The 21,875-nt window shown below is 35.4% G+C and overlaps 1 pseudogene; it reads right to left on the reverse strand.

The window, feature by feature from the left end:
- Nucleotides 1-9,192: 9,192 nt before the first annotated feature.
- The window catches only part of LOC149238035 (actin-depolymerizing factor-like), a 65,166-nt pseudogene continuing 52,483 nt past the window's right edge, over nt 9,193-21,875 (reverse strand).

The following is a 21,875-nucleotide window of genomic DNA, read 5'->3' on the forward strand; positions in this document are numbered from 1 at the left end:
ACGGAATATTTGTACCAAGTAGAACCACCCAAAGGGATCACTTCCTGTTGGATCAACCATGAAGTATGACCCCAAGAGTATCGAGAGAATTGAACCTCTGACCTCTCAATAGAAAAGGCGCTTTAATGACAAGGACTCGACCAATTGGTCCAACCCTTGGGGCTAAAAAAAAAAATTCTCATAGTAGAACTATTATTTTATTAAATGTAGAATCTTAAGGTTTTTTAGTCGTGATATTTGGTTTATAATGCCATGGTTGAAGATGTTGAAATCTTAAGTTTTTTTTGTACTCATGATATTTGGTTTGTATTCCATGCTTTAAAAATATCAAAATTTTAAGGTTCTTCACAGTCATGCTATTTTATCTTTAACACCATGGTTGAAAATTGTTGGAATTTTAAGGTTTTCCATGATCGCGTTTTGGTTTTTAATGTCATGGTTGAAAAATGTTGGAATTTTAACTCTAAAAAAATGGTGATGCAACATCACCACTTTTTTATTATGAGGTGTATTTTCACGTTTTTTTGCACAAAAGGGGTTTCTTGGGCTAGAGTTTTGTTTGAGGTTACAATTTTCATTAAGTTGGTAACATTGTTATTGTTAGTGTTTTATATGGTCCATTGCTTGAAATTGTGTAGTCCCTTTCAAGGGTGATGTGATAGGTTGAAAATGATATCCATAAAGTTCCATAAATAGGTACATTTTTTCCGATGTATCAAATGGTGTGTTGTATCACCATTATGCCAAGGGAAACCACTTGAAGCATTTTGTATTTTTATCATACACAAAGAAATGATGACATCGTTCAAAATGTTTATTGAATGATATTAGTTTTCTCATTTGATTAAGGATGGTAAGATGAGCTATGAGCCAATTTAGTGCCCAAACAAGAAAACAAGTTAGTCCAAAAAATTCTAGTGAAAATTAGATCTTTATTACATACAATAATCTTCAGGATTCCATGTATCTTTTGGATTGTTTCCATGAATTCATTTGTCACTATAGTTACTTTAAAAGGATGAGAAGTAAATCCAAAAAGGGAACACTTTTTCAACTGATTTACCACTACAATAATGATGCTATTTCCTTCATAATTGGGTAACCTATAATAAAATCCATTGAAGCTTCTTCTCGACGCTGGCTTGGTATGGTTAATGGTTGTAGGAGCTTTGGCCATTAACTGTCTCTCCCATATTTTATTGGAATACCACACATTAAACCACAAAATATTGAACATATGCTTTAAGTCCTTCCTAGAAAAAAGATTTCTTGATGTTATTGTATGTTTTCAAGAACCATAAATGTCCTCCTAGAGGAGTAGGGTACAATTTGAAAATGACTTTTTTGTTGGAGTTGAGAGTTCTTACATAAGTATAAATAACCTTGATACGAAAACAAATCATTATTCCACAAAAAAATTTCCATTGCATTTAGGTCTTATTGTAGTTGTTGAATGATATTGGATACCTTCTCATATTTCTTCCATTCTATGTTGAAGGATATTGCATACCTTCTCATATTGCTTTCCTTCATAATTGGGTAATGGAAGAGCTAGCATAGATGCCAAGACTCGGTTAATGGAAGAGAGAAACTACCAGATTGGGAATGACTTTGGTCGGATCTGATGCAGAAGGAGATAAGAAGAAGCACCAGAGATGGTTCTGCATCCATGGAGGATGAAGAAAACTACGCCTTAGCGAGTAAGGCGAAGAAGGTGAAGGAGAAGGATTCTCTTTCCTAATCTAGTTCTTCCCAAGGTGGGAAGAAGTTTGACAAATCAAAAGTTTGATGCTTTCGTTGTCATGAGGTGGGCCATTTTGCTACAAATTTTCCACTGAGGAAATCCAAGAATGGATCCATGGAAGGATCAGATGGTGAGGCATTGGCCTCACAGTTCAAGTTGGATTTCACATTGTTCGCATCCATGGTTTCATCCATGGTGGGAAGTGGTTGGTTTCTTGAGAGTGGAACTTCTTTCCACATGACCAGTGACAAGATTTTGTTTAGTACTTTAGAGGAGAAAGATCTCCAAATACTCATAGTGATGGGTAATGATTAAAAGTATAGTGTCTCAGGTGTAAGCACAGTTCTTTTTCAGAGGAAGCATGGAGCTTGCATTACCTTGACCGATGTCAAGTATGTACCAGGACTGAAGAGAAATTTGGTGTTGATCGAGATGCTGGAAGAAATAGGCTATGATGTAGCCTTCAGTAAGGGAAATTTTTTCCTTAGACACATCATCACTAGATAGGTGAAGCAAATCGGTTCATAGGTCAAGAACTTGTATGCTCTTGAGGTTCAAGATGCATGCAAAGCCTTGAGGAGTAAGGAAACTGATGGAGACTTGGTGGTTGAGAGGGAGAGTACATTACCTCTCAACATGCAGCACTAGAAGAAGTCTCAGATGATTGTGGAGGAGCCACGATTGGTGAAGCAACTTCAGGAGGTTGTGGAGTAGCCCCAACTAGAGAAGTTGAGAGGAGATCAAGTAGAGACATCTACTCATGTAGAGACCTCCAGTAGGGGGAAATTACAAGCCAATTGGGTAGAGGGATCACATGCATCCATACCTCCAGGTCAAAGGTGGGACAATGTGGAGTGATAGTCCCAAGAAGGCTGGAATAGGGGCAGGATCCTTGAGGTACCTAACCTCTTTGATTCAACTTTGCTACAGGAGCCCCGATGAGGAGTAGCAGGACTGGTTGAGTGGGTAGAGACAGATGCGGATGGAACGGCAGAGAGAGCTATAGTGCAGTTATCCCAAGATAGTGCAGAGCTAGCAGGCTGCAACAATGTGAGAGGCAGAGGAGTGTTGCACCAATGCAGGATGGCATAGAGAGGCGTACAATGATGCGATATGCATGGAGTGTTGTAGCAGCTCAAAGGTCAGAGAGGGAGCACTTCTTAGTAGCAGGTAGAACTTCAACATTAGAGTATGTTTCTAGCCCAACAGAGAGGCCAGTGGGGAGTTTTTTTGTTTCTAGAGTTGCTGGAGAAACCACACTTGGTAGAAGTGTTGCATGAGGAACATTCCAAAGGTACATGATAGGGTTTGAGTTGAATGCCTTTCTTGTTGAGAGGGAGTGTTGAAAATGACAACAAGAAATGCTAAAAATAGAAGTGCTAAAAATAGCACTGCTATAAATAGTAGTTTGGGTACCAGTGCTAGATTGAGCAACAGGGAATGAAAAATGGAAGTGCTAAAAATAACATTCTATTTTTAGCAGTTCAGGATAGATTCCTATTTTAGTCAGTCCCTAAACTAAAATAGTGAAGTGAAATTTGAATTTGAACTTAACAGTTATTTGAAAATAAATTAATTAATTCACCATGAGTTAATTAGTTGTGAAAAATTAAACATGAATTCTATGTGAGGACATGCAACAATTTCTCCATTGATTGAGGGATTTATCCATCAGTTAAAGAGATAAGGATGAGTTCTAATTTGAGTTGTAATTAGTTGGCTCAGTTAACTGAGTCAAGTCTAGTTAGATTGATTTAAATAGTTTGTTTAAATTAATGTGAGTTCAATTAGTTAATGCATGCTTTCATATAACTGTTGCACTTTAGATAATGAATATTCTCTCATGAATAACTCATGCATGTCAGTTCAGACAGAGACCCAGTTGAGATCAGAGGAGGAATAATGTGCTATCAGTTGGATGGATTTTTCCTATAAAGAAAACTCATCCATGGAGAAGGATTTATCTCCTTCAGGATCACGCAGTTAGATCAGAGGTTAGTGAGTGTGTGAAGAGGCCAATTCACACAAGTGGCTACACTAGACCCCAAGGAAAATTGCACAAAGAAATAGGAGACTTAGAGGGCAGAGGAGAAGGTTTGAGAGAGGTCTTTGACTGTCTATGAGCAGCAGAGGGATTGCAGAGAGAACATGATAGCTTGTGAGTTGATTCTTTTTGTAATCTGGACTATATTTCCACTTGTATGATAATACAGAGATTGGGGTTTTAGGCTGAGGCTTTCCTCGGGTTATTTCTTCTATGTTATGTGTGATTGCTTCTCATTCTCAGTTATATGTGTTCTCATTAATCATGATTAAATTGATTAAGCTTCTGCAAAGTGTTGTAGAAGTAGATCTTCTATTGTGTTTTAGTATATTGCATAATCTGTTGATATACAGTGGGAATTTATACAGGAAAAACATGAAAAATTCAAATATTTTCAAATATACACGACTGTGTAATAACAAACCCATATAAACATGCGACTATTTCCAAAGAAACTTTCATATATGCTGGTTCCTTTGGCAGAAACCGAGTATGTACGCTTCTGTGTACAACAAAAAGAGCATATATATAGAAAAATAGGGAAAAATAAACAGATAGACCTAATCTAGAAGATCATACCGATTGGTCAGACTACAAATGAGTCAACAATACTGGAAAAATCAAGAAACAAGAAATAAAAGCCCAAACTAAGGGAAAAACAACCCTTCTAGGAAATACTTGACTATATTCCCATATGGAGTTTCCAATTCTGTTGGTGGGAAAAACTTCCCTAAGGTAAGGGTTGAAAATCTTAATAGATCGAAGGCAAAGAATCAACAAGAAGCATATGTTCAAGCAAGAAAACTATACAAACTACCAAATTGGGGTTTGATAGGAGTACTCGTAGGTCCTACATTTGATGTTGATCCCGTAGGGTCCAAACCCTCTACTTCTTCCTAAGTGAGGAGACTCGAGAAAAGAGTAGTGAATAGATACAACCTGATCCAATCACAGAACCAATGAAACCTTCCTCTAGATTTGTCTAGCCCAAGTCTCAAATAACACATCTCAAGCATGTGCAAAAGGATGCCATAAAATGAAGGATGAGCATCTATGCAAGGAAACAATGGTTTCCTATGACTTGAAGTTTAGGAGACACAGGGAAAATCAAACTTGATCTGGGGACCAAAAAGACTATAATGTCAATATCCTATCTCCTTCTATGATTAGGCCTTTCCACGAGGTGTATAAATACCATCAAAAAACAGTTGATTTAGTTAGGCCATGGGCTCTTGTAGGTGGGATTTTGGTGAAACCTGTAAACCTTGCCCGAAAAATAGGATAGTATTTTATTTTTTCATATTTTAAATAATATACACAAGTTTTGTATTATGGTACCCACGTGTGTATGCACTTTTTAAAGGGAAAAGTAGCGTATGGAATTCAATTTTTTTTAAATAAATGGTCTAGTTTGTATGGGAAAGGGTTGCCCAAGGCCATACCAAAGCATCAGAACTACAAGAGTGTTGAATGATGTTATAATAATGTGCCATTCATGCCAAAACTAGCAAATAAATCATACATGCAACTCGGCACATGCAAGAAAAACCCACTGTAGTTGTTGATCCTAATGTCCTCTTGCACTTTCTTGATTTTCATTTTCCTTCTTGCTCCAAAACTCCAAGTATGCCACACTCCTCCAAGAGTGCTCTAAGCTAAAACTGACAAACTTTTGAACTGGGAAAAGCCTTGAATTCATCCTCAGAATCCCTTTTATTAATGAGGCCTCTATTTTCTTCATTTTCCATTATTTTCCTCCTCACATGCAACCTGTGACCTTTCACCTTCCTTTTCTCCCAATTTCCATTATTTTCATAAATAAAAATGCCATTAAATGTCTCATTCCTTTCCAAAGCCTTTTTCCATTGCCTTTGCCAATTTCCATGGCCATTAATTAATCACAAGTGATCCCCATCACTATGTTTTTTTCCAACATTCGGCTTTGAATATGTGTCCCATGACATTGGTTATTATTTTTCCTTTATTAACTTTATTACATGGATTTTTGACCAAGCCTATTACAAAGACTAAAATAATTGACATTTGTCTATTTTGCATAGAGATTATACTCTCTCATCAATTGTAGCATGACTACCAAGTGTTTCTCATAATCCTCATTGTTCTTTGAATACACCAAAATTTCATCAGCAAATACCAATACATATTTGTTTAAAAATGGGCTCAATACATTGTTCATCACACAGTAAGTCCAAAATGTACAACCAAAAATTTATAATGGCAATAACTTCTCCAAAATGTGATTTTATGGATGTCTTCCTCCTTGATACACACATGACGATACCCGAACCTCTTGCATGAAATTGAAAATACTTTACTACTTAAATAAGCTCACTAAAATATTTTTCCACTATGTTATTTAAAGTTGATAATATTTTTAACTAATAAAAATGTTATTTTAAATTAGTTTAATTATTTTTGCTAGTTAAATTTGTAGAGTTGTAAATCAATAACTTTTATATAAGGTGGAGTGACTTATTTTTCAAAGATCGAAAATGAGGAGTGTTGGGGTTTCTTTCTCTATTTGCAAGATTTGTTAGGCCGCCATCGTTGAGTTTTAGTCTTCTCTTGGTGCTCATATAGGGTACTTCCTACATTGTGATCTATGCATTGGTTGAGACTATTTATGACCTATGTTGAGGGTATATAGTTCAAAGTTCTAGAGCCGAGATTTTTCATATGTTATTCAACATTCTATCTTAGGGTTTGACAATGCTCTTTTGCCCCAATCATGGCCAGTGTGGGTGCAAAAGACTTTGGATTGGTTTTGTCCAGTTATGAATGATCCCAATCATTTCCATATGGGGATTTTCTGGTCGAATCTACATATAGAGATTTCAATATTTTTCTACCTCTTTACCTCATTGTGAAATTGCAAGAGATTAATGTGGAGTTTTTCCTTTGCAAAGTTATGGAGGAAAATCCCCACACAAATTATCTATGTCAAGGATTTGAAATATTTTCTCTTGGAACTGGTAGGAAAATTGGCTTTTTCTACATGTTTAGGGGATTTTCTTGGTCCCTCTTTCAATCTTTGAAGAGCAGGCATATATCTTAAACTTTGAAGGAGAATTATAGCTATCAATTAGATCTAGAAAAGAAGGCATATTTTCAATTTGTTATGATTAACCTTGATGGGAAATTGACTCTTCCAAGGTTTTTTTGTTGTAAAAGTTGATACATTGAAGAATATGGATTACGCCTTTAAATTGGTTTAGACATGGTTTTGGGTAGTGTAGACCTCTTTGTGGCCGCATGGTTCCTAGGTTTTGATGCCAATACCATGGTGGTATCCAAAATGTCAGTTTGAGTTAGATTACATTATATCCCTCTCCATTTTTGGCATTAGAAAGTATTAGAAAGAATTGGAAATACTTTGGGGAAGTTCATAAAGTTGGATTTGGATAAAGCCATAAAAGGAATTTTCACTTTTTCCAAGATTATTACTAAGGTTTACCCTATCACATACTTCTACTTCATAACAACATTGAGTAGACCAAACCTTTATATTTTGAAAAAACATCATTTAAATGTTGTATTTGTCTTCAAATAGAACATTTTCAAAAATGTTTCCTCAAGAAAAGAAAGAGCCAAAGATAAAAAAGAAAGAGGTCCAAAGGCCAAAGGGATGGCACATCTCAGATTAACATCTCTCTAAAATGGAGGAGGAAGAAAATATAGAGAATTCTACAAGTATTTCTAATCAAAATCCACAAGAAATATTAGTATAAGGAGTTGAGGAGTACAAGAAATATTATTAAAGCTCAAACATTAATAAAGAAACAAAAACTACAATTCAAATGTAATAGAATTAGAAGATTCCCCTAAAAAGGAGGTGGGAAGCATTAAAAGAGTCCAAGCATAAAAAGTTTCGGATTCAGATAAAGAAGTTCCCATGAACATGGAAAAGAATCAAATGGCTATTATAACTGCCACTCCCAACCATGGTGGTTGGTAAAAACTAGAGAAAAAAGAGGGAAGAAAAGAGAAACTAAGTGCCTTCACACTTAGCTCCCAAATGTAATTATTTTTGTCTTTTTATTTTTTAGTTTTGTTTTCTTCGGCACCAATCATTGGTTGGTGTGATCAAATGTTTTTTAGAATCTGCAAAAATGTAATTTTGTTCTTTAAATAAAATTGCAATTTTTCCTTAAAAAAAATTACTTTTATATAAGTTTCATAATAATATATTTTATTTACTATCAATTGATTAAAAGGTGAGCTAAAAAAAAGCCCATTTAAGGCTAGTAATAAGAGACAATATCCAAATACATTGGGTTAGAGGCCTCTCCCCATATCTCTTATGCAGTTATTTGGTTGACCCATTAGCTACTCTGCTTTAAAGGAACATGTTAAAGTAGAGTGAGATCATTTATTAAGATATTCTCCTATTTTTTATCTACTTAGCAACAAGTCAAAGTACTATGGGTGCATATAAAATTTTGATTGTGGACCTTCTACTTTTTTATCACAGTAAAGTCATTTTTTTTTTATTTAAGAAAATAATGACATTTATCTTAACCTATATGGATGAAGTTCCTAATCTTCCATATTTTTGGTTATGGGAAGGCTTTAAAGCAATATGCGATTTAAACCTATATCTTTATGTAATTGTGTTTAAAAGTTTCTAATATATAAGAATAACAATTAATATAAGACCTTTACAAAAAAATCTTGTAATTTTGGCATTTTGACTAGTCAATATATGCCAAAAATAACAACAAATATACAATACTAACTAGTGTTATATTATTAGTTCCTGCCATGGCTAGCAATGGATTTTCCTATTGACCACCATTAGTTTAGCATTAACTGATCCAAGATATAATGTTTAACTTCGACAATAATTATTTTTTAAACATTTGATTGGGCCATAACTTTGAAGGTCTTATTATAGCCTTTCTACTGTCTCACATTTTTTTTTCATAATTTATGGATGTTGTTGAAATATTTATGTATGATTTTTAAATATTTGTGCAATTATTTTTAATTGTTAAGCTTCATAATTAAAATCCTTGAAAGTAGCTCATACTCATGTAAATAACTTATTTCCCATGAGTTACAAACCACCATAATTTAAGCAAATATTTGCATATTAGTTTTTCTATTTCGTATTCAATTTACAATTTTTTTAAAAAACATAACACCCACTTAAATAACAAAAACTACACTTATTTTTTATTTGATACTGCTATTCCACAGAAAGATAAATAAAAATAAATAAATTTATTAACTTAAACTAGAAGGTTTTGTATAAAATACACGGTGGCCACTTAACGGCCCATCACAACTAGTCAAAGAAAAGAGGAAGCAGCTGATGCAACTGCCATGAATAATCTCATACACATGTTTCCTTATCAATATGCCATAAAACCAGTATTAGATATCATCTTGCACGTGCTCTTATAACATCGATGGCGAACTTAGTGGGATCTGTTGCCTGCACTTCATGGTACACACCATCCAACTCCCTCCTAAACTTCTCCTTGGAGCTCGCATATAGCATCTTGCTCCTCACCCTTGAAGACTCATACTCATGTAAATAACTTATTTCCCCCCAAAGGGGTTTCTTGGGCTAGATTTTTGTTTTGAGGTTACAATTTTTGTTAAGTTGGTAACATGTTATTGTTGGTGCTCTATGTGGTTCTCCATTGCTTGAAAACTTGTAGCCCCTTTCAAGGGTGATGTGATAGGTTGAAAATGATATCCACAAAGTTCCATAAATAGGTACATTTTTTACAATGTATCAAAGGATGTGTTGTATCGCCATTATTCCAAGGGAAACCACTTTAAGAATTTTGTATTTTTATCATACACAAAGAAATGATGATATCCTTCAAAATATTTATTGAACGATATTAGTTTTCTTGTTTGATTAAGGATGGTAAGATGAGTTATGAGCCAATTTAGTACCCAAACGAGAAAACAACTTAGTCCAAAAATTTCTGGTGAAAATTAGATCTCTATTACATACAATAATCTTCAGGATTCCATGTAGATTTTAGATTGTTTCCATGAATTCTTTTGTCGCTATAATTACTTTAAAAGGATGAGAAAGAAATCCAAACTAGGAACACTTTTTCAACTGATCTACCGCCATAATAATTCCATTCTTTCCTTCATAATTGGGTAAACCTGTAATAAAATACATTGAAACTTCTTCTCAACATTAGCTTGGTATGGTTAATGGTTGTAGGAGATTTTGGTCTTGATTGTCTCTACGATATTCTATTGGAATACCACACATTAAACCACAAAGTATTTCACATATGCTTTAATTCCTTCCTATAAAAAAATTTTCTTGATGTTATGGTGTGTTTTCAAGAACCCTGAATGTCCTCCTAGAGGAGTAGGGTGCAATTTGAAAATGACCTTTTGTTTGAGTTGTGATCTCTTACATAAGTATAAATAATATTGATACCAAAACAAATCATTATTCCACAAAAACATTCCCATTGCATTTAGGTCTTATTGTAGTTGTTGAATGATATTGGATACCTTCTCATATTACTTCCATTCTATGTTGAATATGTTGTCATTGATATCAAAGATGGGGGAAGACCCAAAGGTGAGAACATAAGCCAAAGGAGCGGGCTACTCATCTTTCTTTCATCCTATGTTGAATAATGTTTTCATTAATGTCAAAGATATGGGGAAACCCAAAGGCATGAGCACAACCTAAAGGGGGAGCTCGGTCTAAGATAGGAGCACATTTGGGTGTTGAAAGAAGTAAAATTTGAAAGCGTTAAAAAATTTCCCCAAGAGGAGGAGAGGGGGGGGGGGGATGAGGAAGAAATCTCAAATTTTGTGGTAACAAGGAAATATAGGACAAGAGCATAAAACCTTGAAGAGACCTCAAATTATTAAAGAAACCTAAAATTTTGTATAATGTTGAAAGCCCCACAAATCTAATATGTTTGGATCTCCATTATTGGTTGATGGATTAACAAATAATTTTCAACCATCATTCCATGTACCGAAACCTCATCATATTACAGATTTTACAAACTCACAAGTTCGCAAAATAACTAATAACCTTGTATGGAAGTAGTCCCTAGTCATAGTGTTGGTTGCATGGCACCAAGGTGTAGTGCCTAAGGGCTTACAACCCCATTTTGGTATGTTGGAAAAAGGCACATATTCATGCTTTTTTGATATCCAATATCTATAGCTCTAGTTCACAACCCTAGTCACATGGAACTAAGGCATAGCACCTAAGGGCTTAAGGCTCCTCAACATTATTGTGTTAAATGCTCATTTTCGCAATTTGTCAATATTCCAAGCCTTGGTGATCACTTTGTCACAATGCTGTTTGTTTTATTATTGGGTAAACATGTAATAAAATCCATTAAAACTTCTTCTCGACGCTGGCTCGGTATGGTTAATGGTTGTAGGAGCTTTTGGTCTTGATTGTCTCTACAATATTCTATTGGAAGACCACACATTAAACCACAAAATATTTCACATATGCCTTAAGTCCTTACTAGAAAAAATATTTCTTGATGTTATGGTGTGTTTTCAAGAAACATGAATGTCCTCTTAGAGGAGTAGGGTGCAATTTGAAAATGACCTTTTGTTTGAGTTGTGATCTGTTACATAAGTATAAATAATATTGATACCAAAACAAATCATTATTCCACAAAAAAATTCCCATTGCATTTAGGTCTTATTGTAGTTGTTGAATGATATTGGATACCTTCTCATATTACTTCCATTCTATGTTGAATATGTTGTCATTGATATCAAAGATGGGGGGAGACCCAAAGGTGAGAACACAAGCCAAAGGAACGGGCTACTCATCTTTCTTTCATTCTATGTTGAATAATGTTTTCATTAATGTCAAAGATATGGGGAAACCCAAAGGCATGAGCACAAACTAAAGGGGGAGCTCGGTCTAAGATAGGAGCACATTTGGGTGTTTAAAGAAGCAAAATTTGAAAGTGTTAAAAAATTTCCCCGAGAGGAGGGGGGGAGGGGAGGGGGGTGGCGCGGGCTGGGTATGAGGAAGAAATCTCAAATTTTGTGGTAACAAGGAAATATAGGACAAGAGCATAAAACCTTGAAGAGACCTCAAATTATTGAAGAAACCTAAAATTTTGTATAATGTTGAAAGCCCCACAAATCTAATATGTTTGGATCGCCATTATTGGTTGATGGATAAACAAATAATTTTCAACCATTGTTCCATGTACAGGAACCTCATCATATTAGAGATTTTACAAACTCACAAGTCCGCAAAACAACTAATAACCTCATATGGAAGTAGTCCCTAGTCATAGTGCTGGTTGCATGGCACCAAGGTGTAGTGCCTAAGGGCTTACAACCCCATTTTGGTATGTTGGAAAAAGGCACATATTCATGCTTTTTTGATATCCAATATCTATAGCTCTAGTTCACAACCCTAGTCACATGGAACTAAGGCATAGCACCTAAGGGCTTAAGGCTCCTCAACATTATTGTGTTCTTTACAGTGGCATGATTCGGATTATCCACAGTTTCGTGTTCATTATGTCGATGTTTCAAACCCCAAAGGGGGTTCATCGTCAGGACTAAATTAGATAGAATATGAATGAAAGCTTATTTAGAGAAGAATCTTTTGACCTGGGTATAAATAAACCTAGATCCCTAATTAGGGATCTAGGTTTATTTATACCCAGGTCAAAAAACTCTTCTCTCAATAAGCTTTCATTCATATTCTATCTAATTTAGTCCTGACGATGGACCCCCTTTGGGGTTTGAAACGTCGACAGAATGAACACGAAACTGTGATAATCTGGATCATGCCACTGCAAAAAACTACCACGGAAGCTTAAAATCTAACATTATTGTGTTAAATGCTCATTTTCACAATTTTTCAATATTCCATGCCTTGGTGAGCACTTGGTCACAATGGTGTTTGTTTATAGCACCAAGGCATAAATCCCTCAACATATTGATATATAAATGATTTTTTAAAGTGGAGAGTTATGGATCTATTGATATCTTAAGCCCTGGTAATGACCTAGTCTTGGTGTCTAGTCATAGTTGTATTACACTATAGCATTCAAGGTAAAATGCATAAAATAAAATTCAATTTTGTAAGTAATTGTAGAGTTAAAAATTCAAGTATTTTTCTCAACTTCCCATTAAAAATTGAAATTTGAAGTTTCGGGCCTCTAGCTGTAATGTAGAGTTGATACATTCTGATATTTGTCGTCCATTATGAACAAGTTCTCTCAAGGGTTATGAAAATTCCATGACCTTCATTGATGATTTCTCTATGAAGACCTAGATATACTTCTTGAAGACAAGAGATGAAATCTTCAGTCTCTTCCAAGTGTTTAAAACTCTTTTGGAGCACTCATTATGGAAGAAGATGAAGATACTTTAGATAGATAATGGAGGCAAGGATATTAAGAAAACCCTTAAGGATTTATGTGAAAAGGAGATAATCAAGAGGGAATGGACATCCCCATATGACTAGCAACATAATTGCATTGCAAAATGCAAGAACATAACCATAGTTTGAGTAGCAAGGGTCATGCTATATGATCATGATATGCCTAGATATATTTGGGAAAAATCATGTAGCAAAACATTTTACATTCAAAATAGGGTCCCACATAAGGTGTTGGGAAGGATGACACTTGAGGAGGAATTCACAAAAAAGAAACCAGAAGTCGATCATTTTAGAATTTTTCGCAATATCGTGTATTCTCACATTGTAGCCAAGAAGTGTACCGAGCTAAATTCAACTATAGAGAAGGGATATTTCATTGGTTACAATGAAACATCCAAGGCATATGAGATCTATATTCTAGAGACTTAGAAGATCATCATGAGATGGGACATTAATTTTCAAGAAGAGAACGTCTTTAGGAGATCTTGCTGGTTGCCAACAATTGATCATAGTCAATGAGCAGAAGCTCCAAGGGTTTAACAACAATCTCGGGTGCAAGGTACAAGTATAAGTACAGTGACTAGTACAAGTACAAGTTTAGAGGAGAGTTTGCAGAATAAGGAGAAGGAGAATGATGGGGAGCTTGAATCTCCACCCACTTCAATTGGAAGGAGGAATAATGAGATGTTTCATACATTAAGAGATGCATAAGAGTTTCTAGGAGATCCTCAAGTTACAAGGCATGGATGAGTCAGCTCATTGATAGTGAGTCTTCCAGCTATGAAGAGGTTGCACAACATTCTGTATGGTAAGATGTTATGGTGGAGTAGTACAACTCCATCACGTTGAACGATGTTTGGTAGGGTGGTTCCTAGAACGTTGGATAGGACAATGGTTGGTTCTCACTAGATCTTTGACATCAAGCATGCTACAGATGGTAGCATTGAAAAATTCAAAGCCAGTTTCATGGCCAAGTGTTTCTATCAGAAAGAGGGAATAGATTATGAGGAGGAATTTTCTCCCATGGCTAGGTATACTTCGGTTAGTGATATGATCCCACTTGAAGCATATATGGGATGACATATTCATTAGATGGATGTCAAGATGACATTCCTGAATGAATTCATAGAAGAGGAGGTGTAAATCAAACAACTAGGGGGCTTTGAGACACATGGGAGGGAAACCTGTGTATGAAAATTGAATAGAGCAATATTTATACTCAAGAAATCTCCAAGATCATGGAATGGTCATATTGACAGATATTTGTATGAGATGGGATTAGTGAAGAGTGAGGCAGATTTGAACCTATAATATACTATGATTGGAGGTAAGCCACTCATTCTCGTTTTGTATGTGGATGATATATTTTTAATAGGTCAATAGGGCTCATAGAAGAATACAAGAGCGACTTAGAAATAGAGTTTGAAATGAAGGACTTGGGGTTGATGTACTATTTTCTAAGACTCAAAGTGTGGCAAACAGATGGGGAAATCTTCCTTAGTGAAGGGAGATATACCTTGGAGATCTTGAATAAATTTAGGATGTTGGATTGTAGAACCATGTATACACCAACGCATGGATGTAACATCTATGATGTAACATGTGTAAGTCCTATGATGTCCAACCTTATTTATTGCATTGATTACAACAAGAAAAAAATATATCATAGTGTGATTCAATTATACAAGGGAGATATTATTACGAATAAAATATACGGTATTTGTATTATGATCTTCTTATTGTCCCAATATGACTCCAGTGGTGGTTTCTAAAGTATTTGTAGATATATGAATGATAGGGATCAATTGGGTCCTCTTTATTTGGGAGCCTTAGACAACTTAAATTTGAAATCCTCAAAGGCACAATGGAAGATATCTTTCCATACAAAATAAATGCTTTTAGTAAGAAAAGAAAACAAAGGATGAGCTACTTGAGTAAATTTATTCAATAAAGTGTCAATAATAACCTGTGTTCTTGAGGAAGATACATAACTCGCTTTGTGTTTGTGGACTTGGTAAGTTTAATATTACCTGTATCTTCATTGGGTGCACTTTGATGCCTTTAGAAGAAATATGATGCCCTCACATCACTCCTTTAGTTAAGAACATCAAACATTTTTTAGTGTTGATATCTACATGACATTCCTTACCTTTTTTCAATACCTCTTTTAGATTAGCCAACACTAATTCAAACATAACACCATAAGTTGTGAAAAAATCCATAAAACATCTATGTAACCATGAATAAGTCAAAAAATATCTTTGTCACAACTCTTTGGAAGGTCATAGGATCATTACAAATTCCAAAGGGTAGAACATGATAGTAAAATATCCCCAAGGACAAGTAAACATATACTTTTCATGATTTTATGGTGCAAAATGATTGATTATTCAATTATCTTCTATTCTCTTAGTAGATAAATATTGGTTTGAGGGGGATTGACCTAGGTTCAAAGTGTGTTGCACACCAAAAAAGCCCTCAACTACTAGCCCTTTTGGCAACGACTTGCAAGAAAATCGTAATCTCACCCGAAGCAGTTATGGGAGGCTGCAGAACCATATTTCCACAACTGAAGCAATAACTGCATAGTGGCACCATGTATTTACTTCTACTTTATATTAATATTATAACGTCATGTATATAAATAAATTCGCACAAATGATTAATTTAACATATCCACATTAAACCCATAAACTCTAACAAATCACAGTATATATTACAATTCTTCATATAATTCAATGAAAATCACGCATAACTAGATACATAACAATATAGAATACACACATAAGATATACAGTACTTCGCCAAAACTTCTTCTTTATTAATATAAATATTCATTACATATACTTCTTTTACTTGCGCCCAGCTACAGGTGGTCTACGCACTCAGCTACAGACTCTTCCAGACCTCTGTGCACTTAGCTGCGGAGCCTTCCCTAAAAATATAGACTACAGATGTGAATACAATAGTCGAATGATCTCTTCTATTATGTTCTATGATGATATTATTTACAAAGTATTACATCTTCTTAAATATATTTCATCTTTACAAAAACCTTGGTCCACAAAACAAGGACTAATACCCAATACCCATTACAAAATAAGGGTTTTTTCCCATCCCCAAAGCCCTAAAAGACCACATGATGAACATATCTTGTAAAAAATCTCTCTAGGTCATGGGTTTTGACTAGGATCCATGGGATATGGTTGGGGAGATTGAGCTAATGAGAATCAAGGCCTAGAATCCTCCCACAATCATGGGTGGCCTAACCATATTTCCATGGATTATGGCTAGTGGGTTGAGTGAGTGCCTTATAGCATCAAGAAAATATTTTTACAATTCAATGACATGTGATGACATGTGGGAATGGTAATTGGGCCCGAGTTTCATGATGGGTTAGGTGGGGTACCTGACATGACTCCTAGTGATGACTTGGTAGATTGGTGACCCAAGGAATAATGGGTGACTAGTTCCTTTATTTGATTTTAATGTGTGATGATTTCCATGTGGTTCTGGTATTGAACATGAGGTGGATGGATTCATCAACATAGCTAGCTCATTCAACCTTTTCTTGGGATAGAGAAAGTTTTAAACAAGAGATAATTTGAAGGAGTGAATGTGAATACCTCTCTAGCTAAGAGGGAGTGTTGATTTTATTGTAGCTTCGATCAGTATTCAAGTTGGCCTAAAAGAAAGAATTTTCAATTTTCAATTTTTTCCTCCAAAAGTACAAGTTGGCTTCATATTATTCAAGTCATCCATCCCCAAAAGACGCACCTATTTGGGCTCATTAGATCACTATAAAATTTCCACTTGTACTTCTCCTCAAGGCACCAATTTGGTTCACACATCAAACAAATTCTTATGTTCATCTATGTGAAGGAGACCGAGGTTGACCAAAACAATCTAGTGTTAACTGAGATATCTTATCTTTGTTTTGACCTCTCAATTTGCACAAGGGGAAAGATACCAAAGATTTTATTGGAATTTCATTGGGAAGAAGATCATTTTTTTGTGGAGAAGCAGCAAGCCCAAATTCGACCTAGTTGACTAGAGTTAACTAAAGCTTTCTAAATAAAATTTTGGCTAGGTTTGTGGACAATTTGACTAGGTTTGACTTGGGTTTTTATGTTGGTAGTTTGACTTTATTTATACTGAAAATATCATATTGTATCTATTGTTTAATTGGATAATCTCTCTAAGAATAGGTTGCTAGGTTTTCCCCCTAGAAGAAGGTTTTTCTGGAGTAAAATTTGTGTGTCTCTTGAGTTTGGTTGTCTCAATATGATCCTACTGTCATTATTGTTCCTATTATTGAGAGCTTTTATGTAATATCTTGATGATAAATTTGAACATAAGAACGGTTAGATTAAGAAACCATTAGAATTAATTGTCAATCTAGAAGATCAATAAATCACATTGATTAAATCCAACCATGTAACTTGTCTGGCATTTAATTTTAGTTGATCAAATAATGATTTCAAACCTCCAAGATTTGTTATTAATATGAATTTTCTTCCAAGAAGATAGTGTCTCCCCATTTTTAAAGTGTGAACAACAATAGCATATTTAAAATTGTGTGTCATGTCTATTGCATTAAGACACCACCCAAACCTTCCTTTGTTTGTGTATACTACAAAATATTTTTCCATATTAATAATTTGAAGGATTGGTACACGGGTCAATAAATGCTACATCTACGCAAAGCTAATAACACACTTAGTTGTCTATAAAATCTCTTTCCCTTCCTTTGGAACATTGTGATTGGATGACCAATACTAGAAAACATTTTAATAAATATCTTATAATACCTTTCCAAACCCATGAATGATCTAACCTCAACTGCATTATTTCATTTTGGCCATTATGTGATAGATTTAACTTTATCTAGGTCATTCTTTCTTCCCATCGTTAAAATCGCATGTCCTAAATATTGAATTTGAGATGGTAACACCTCCTCCCACATTTACCTAAGTTAACCAGTTCATTGGAGTAAACATGCGACGACAGGCTACTATGATCTGATTTAACTCCCCATGAATAGTTAAGGAAGTGGAACCAACAAAACATAACCAATATGACCTTCTACACATGTTATAAAACCTTCAAGAGCCAACCAACCCTTCCAAGTGACCAACCCCTAAGGTAACTTGACATTTTATTGACCTAGAGCCCCATTCACTCCCATGACATGGGCATGTATATGACTTGGACCCTCTACATGCTCCCACAATAAGGGCATGCCAATAACCCTAGATTTTATGCCACTTTTTTAAGGCAAAGGAATCAGGTGCTAGAATTATGCTCAAAAATGAAAGCATCAGAATATTGCCAAAATCAACTTCAGATTAAAGATATTGTCATTCTAAATCTGACGGCATGAATGAAACTCAAAACTGAGTTCGTATGCAAAAGTTAGAGCAAGTCAAAGTTCAGGTTTGACTTGTCTACATGGCGGGATTGGGATGATGTGGTAAGTCTTTCATGAATATGGAGGCGCCAAGTGGAAGCCCAACATTGACCCTCGCAAATCGCATATCACAGAAGTAGGTGGAAAAGGTGTTTCAAATTGGCCGCTGGTAGGTTGGGTTGCGATGCGATCAAATCACATATCGCAATCGGTTAAGGGATCAGAGAATAGGTATTGGCCCCAACAAGGTTATCGATGCGATGTTATGCGATCGCATATCACAATCACAGGAGTAACAGGAATTGACCTCGGCGCAAGTTAAGTCCCAAATGCGACAGACCGCGAACACGATAACATTATATGTCATAGGTTAAAACTCCGACGGGTGCTCAATATCACAATCACACCATTTCACCGGGTAAACAAGACATTCCGCCTACCAAAACCCGTCGATTGCGATTTGCGATAAGGTCAATAGGATATGGCCCAGTTAGCAGATTTTGGGGCTAATTTGTAGTTTTCTACTGGTTTTGGAGCATTTTGTGGAACAAATAGTGGGAGAACTAGGAGAAGTCATAACTTCTAAAGTTCTTATCCAAATTTGATGAAAAAATAGTCAATTATAGTAGTTTTGTGTATGTTGAACTGATGGAGATAGGTTTTAGAAGCGTCTAAGTATTGTAAACACACTTTTGATGTAAGTTGAGCATAATAGAGAGGCCCAAGCCATTGGAAGTTGGACCAAGGAGACGTAGCCCAGGAGGGGTGAACTCCTTTATCATGTGCTTGTTGTGTGTTATATTTTGATGTTCTTTTATGTTATATTGCTGTTGTTCAACATATGTTTTTATGTTAAATTGTTTATAACATTTACGTTAGAAACTCTCATGGAATCTATTAATTATGCAAAAGTTTTAAGTCCTTAATCACTTGAAAAAGAAAATGATAGGTATATTGGGTTTATTTTTGAATGGGGAATTAGCACAACATTACTAATCTACTCGAATTCAGGTCAAATTGGTATCAGAGCTCTGGTTTTGCTTACTATATTTTCTTTGTAAAAGAGGGGTTTAATTGTTTGCAATTTTATGTCATGCTCACAAGGTTAAAGCTCAAAATAGGTGATGGAAAGCTGGTTGAAAGCCTTGAAATTGGGACAAACGGAAGAAGAGCAAGGTTGTCAAAGTATTATACACTAGTACAACCTCAAGTTGCAAAAGTTGCAATTGAGATTCCAACACCAGTACAGCCTCAAGTTGTAGTTGAGTCATGAGATACCATGTCTCATGAAGGAGAACCTATCATGACAAAAGATGAGAAGACCTCCAGAAAGTCTTTCTTTGATATGACAGAGATGGTTAAGGTCCTCTATGAAGAGAGGAACAGAAGACTACAAGGAGAAAGTTCCAAGCCTCCCAATGGAGAAGGCTCTTCAGGAGGAGGTAACGGAAAAGAAGATAAAGGAAAAGGAAATAATGGGAATGGAGATGAGCATCCACCATCTCCACCATCTTCTTCATCTTCTTCTTCAAAAGCATCTTCACACTCTTCCACCAATACTACCATTACTGATACTCATCATCATTCTTCAAAAGGGCTTGGTAAATCATTTTCTAAACCTTGATGCTAAATTTGAGTTGCCTATGTACAATGGAGAAGTTAATGTAGAGAAGTTTGATAAATGGATTCATCAGTAGGAGGTGTATTGTAGAATTCATAACCTTTAAGAGGATGATATCAAGATTCAGTTGGCTTCATTGAGAAAGGAGGATGTAACACTTGTATGGTGGGAAGCAAGGACACAAGACGAGATCAAAAAAACATGGTAAGATATCTATTTGTTGGTTTGATTTCATTGTTGCTATAAAAATACAATTCTACCCTTTAGCTCATATGAAAAAATCCATTATGAATTGGAAAAATTTCAGACAGTTGAAAGGTCAAAATGTGCATGAGTATACTCAAGAGTTTAGGAAAAGAGCTCTTATGCTAGGAGTAGACTTACAGTCACAAGATACTTTGATGAAATACATAGGAGGGTTGCATAGATATCTTCGACATACTATTCTTATGTTCAGTCCCACAAATCTTCATGAGGTCTTTGTTCAAGCTACACACCTTGAAGCAAGAGGGGAAAATATACAGGAAGAAGGTAAGAAGAAGCCATTTCAAAGTGTTGAAAAAGTGAAGAAGTTTAAAGGAAAGCAGAAGAAAAATGCTTCTATTAAGAAAGAAAGGGAGAGAGCCATGTGCAAGAATTGTTCCAAGGAAGGAAATGATGAAACACATTGTTGGAAGCTTCATCTAGAATTAAGACCGAAGAAATTCAACAATAAAGGGAAACAGAAGACCAATGTTGTTGCACAACAAGACTTGGGTTCAAACTCAAGAGATGAAACAAAAATTACAGCCACAACCACCAAAGCAAAATTCATGGCAAGAGCAAGAAAAGAGGTCAGCAAAGAGGCATTTGTAGCAAGTACCAGCGTAGCAAATAATACCCACAATGTTTCAAATGAGGAAAACCAGTCATTTGCAAACATATGAAAATTGATAAGTTTTTTTATAGTGAATCGCAGGGAAACTTAATTTCTACAGATTTGGTTAAGAAAATGATTCTAGAAACCATGCCCCATCATAAACCATATCCGTTAGGTTGGATAACCAAGGATTCCAATTTGCAGGTCACCCAGAAATGTATTTTCAGGTTTTCAATCATTGCTAATTTCATTGATGAAGTTGAATTAGATGTTGTGCCATTGGATATCTCAAGAATTGTGTTGGGAAGTTCGTATTTGTATGACAGGAAGGTTGTTTTCCACAGATTTGAGAATAAATACCATTTGTTCAAAAACGGAGTGGAGTACATTGTGAGAGCCCATTACAAGAAACTTAATCTGTCTTTGGCAGGCGCAAGTGAAATGAAACGACTGGTTAATTCCAGTAAGAGTCTTGTGCTCCTCATGATCAAGCAGAAGAATGACACAAAGTAGGAATCCTTTGCAAGTTTTGATGTGAAGATGAAAGTTGAATTGGTTAATGTGGTCAATCAATATGGGGACATGTTTCAAGAACCAAAAGGAATGTCACTAAAAAGGAAATTTACCATGAAATTCAACTATAATAGGACTGTCCACTCCCAAACATTGGTATGTATCGAATGTCAATTCTGGAAAGTTTAGAAATTTAAAAACAAGTCCATGAATTGTTAGATAAAGGAGTAATTCATCCTTCTACTTCACCATGTGGTTCACTAATTGTATTGGTACCCAAGAAAGAA

This window comes from Pinus tabuliformis, chromosome 8, assembly GCF_031772625.1.
Source record: "Pinus tabuliformis cultivar Carrire ecotype Pingquan chromosome 8, CPIR1, whole genome shotgun sequence".
In the NCBI taxonomy this organism is placed as follows: domain Eukaryota; kingdom Viridiplantae; phylum Streptophyta; class Pinopsida; order Pinales; family Pinaceae; genus Pinus; species Pinus tabuliformis.